Genomic DNA, 2,713 nt, shown 5'->3' on the forward strand with positions numbered 1-2,713 from the left:
GTTGACTAAAAGTTTTTGAAGAGAGAGTTTAATCATTATTTTACTCTATAAATTTTAGGTATTAAGCTCCTAATTGACTTGCAGAAATCAATGTTTATCTCCCACTTGGTAGGTAATATTTTCATTCTGCAGTAACTTATTCTTTTTTTTTTTCAACTTTTTTTATTAGATTTTTTTTATTTACATTTCAAATGCTATCCCAAAAGTCCCCTATACCCTCCCCCTGTGCTGCTTCCCTACCCACCCACTCCCACTTCTTGGCCCTGGCATTCCCCTGTACTGGAGAATATAAAGTTTGCAAGACCTAGGAGCCCCTCTTCCCAATGATGGCCGACTATGCCATCATCTGCTATGTATGCAGCTAGAGACACGAGCTCTGGGGGTACTGGTACTATAGGGCTGCAGAACCCTTCAGTTCCTTGGGTTCTTTCTCTAGCTCCTCCATTGGGGGCCCTGTGTTCCATCCTATAGATGACTGTGAGCATCCACTTCTGTATTTGCCAGGTACTGGCATAGCCTCACAGGAGACAGCTATATCAGGGTCCCTCCAGCAAAATCTTGCTGGCATATGTAATAGTGATTCTTAAAGGCCAAAAACTTTTAGTTTCACACAGTGAAACAGTGTTCTTGACAACAGGTAGTCTTGTTGCCTCTACCTGTATCTTGAATTACTAATACTTTCCTGTAAGAGTTTTAGCATTCAGTGTTTGAATAATTTAGCATTAATTTTTGTGCATGGTTAGGGTCTATAAATGAAATCCTGTTTTCTACATGTGAATATGAATTCTACACAAGTCATTCAGGATCACAAGTTCTAACCACAAAGTCCTCCTTAACAAACACTCTAGAAATTATGATTGTGTATATTCAAATTCTTCCTGAGAACTTCTGAGGTTAAGCAGGGCAATGACACAGAAACTCAGATCCCTTATTTATCCATTTTAGTCAAAACTGGTCATTCCCAGTGTGGCTTTGAACCCTTTCAAGTCCCATGACCTTTGTAACATTATAATTGGAACTAGGTTATAATTAGTCAATTATTTCAGGATAAAACTGTACTAATTTTAATTGTTGCTCCAACATTTTACTTCTCTTTACTGTCTGCATAAGGGTTCTTATTTCATGATATTCTCTGCAACTTTAACTGGCACTTTTAATTATCTTAATTTTTTTATTGCCCCTTCAGAAATTTCTATCCAATTTCCCTGCCCCCTGCTTCTATGAGGGTACTCCCCCACACACACTCTGGTTTTCCCTCCCTGATATTGGGGCATCAAACACCCTCAGGCCCAAGGGCCTCTCCTCCCACTGATGTGCAACAAGGCCATGCTCTGCCACATATGCAGACAACATGGTGGGTCCCTCCATGTGTATTCTTTCCTTGCTAATTCAATCCCCAGGTACTCTGAGGGGGAGGAGAGAGTCTGGCCTTTTCTCACCATTGCGTTGCTCCCTCCATGAGGCTATAAACCCCCTCAGCTCCTTCAGTCCCTTTTCCAACTCCTCAACTGTGGATCTCCGTGATCAATCCAATGTTTGGCTGAGAGCATCTGCCCTTGTATTTGTCAGGCTCTGGCAGAGTCTCTCAGGAGACAACCATATCAGGCTTCTACCAGCATGCACTTCTCAGCAACCCACAATAAGGTCCAGGTTTGGTGGCTGTATATGGGATGGATCCCCAGGTGAGGCAATCTCTGGAAGGCCTTTCTTTCAGTCTCTGCTTCTTACTTTGTCTCCATATTTCCTCCTGTGAATAATTTGTTCATGCTTCTAAGAAGTACTGAAGCATCCATATTTTGGCCTTCCTTTTTCTTAGGCTTAATATGGTCCATGAATTGAATCGTGGGCACTCCAAACTGTTGGGCTAATAGCCACTGATTAGTGAGTACATACTGTGTGTGTTCTTTTGTGAATGTGTTACCTCACCCACGATGATATTTTCAATATTCATCCATTTGCCTGCGAGTTTCATGAAGTCACTATTTTTAATAGCTGAGTAGTATTCCACTGTTTAAATGTACCACATTATCTGTATCCATTCCTCTGTTGAGGGACACCTGGGTGGTTTCTAGCTTCTGGCTATTATAAATATGGCTGATATGAACATAGTAGAGCATATCTCCTTATTGCATATTGGAACATCTTATGGGTATATGCCAGGGAGTGGTATAGTTCTCAGGTAGTACTATGTCCAATTTCCTGAAACCACCAGACCAATTTCCAGAGTGGTTATACCAGCTTGCGATCCCACCATCAATGGAGGAGTATTCCCCTTTCTATACATCTTTGCCAGCATCTGCTGTCACCTGAGTTTTTGATCTTAGCCATTCTGATTGGTGTGAGGTAGAATCTCAGGGTTGTTTTGAATTAAATTTCCCTGATGACTAAGAATGTTGAACATTTCTTTATATGCTTCTCAGCCATTTGAGTTTCCTCAGTTGAGAATTCTCTGTTTAGCTCTGTTACCCATTTTTTAATAGGGTTATTTGGTTCTCTGGAGTCTAAATTCTTAATTTCTTTGTATATACTAGATAATAGCCCATTATCAGATGTGAGATTGGTAAAGATCTTTTCCCAATCTGTTGGTTGCCATTTTGTTCCATTGAGAGTGTCCTTTGGAACAAAATACCCATGAAAGGATATAGGTACAGAGACAAAATTTAGAGCTAAGATGAAAGGATGGACTATCCAGAGACTACCCCATCCGGGAATC

Source organism: Mus pahari, chromosome 11 (genome assembly GCF_900095145.1).
Source record: "Mus pahari chromosome 11, PAHARI_EIJ_v1.1, whole genome shotgun sequence".
NCBI lineage: Eukaryota > Metazoa > Chordata > Mammalia > Rodentia > Muridae > Mus > Mus pahari.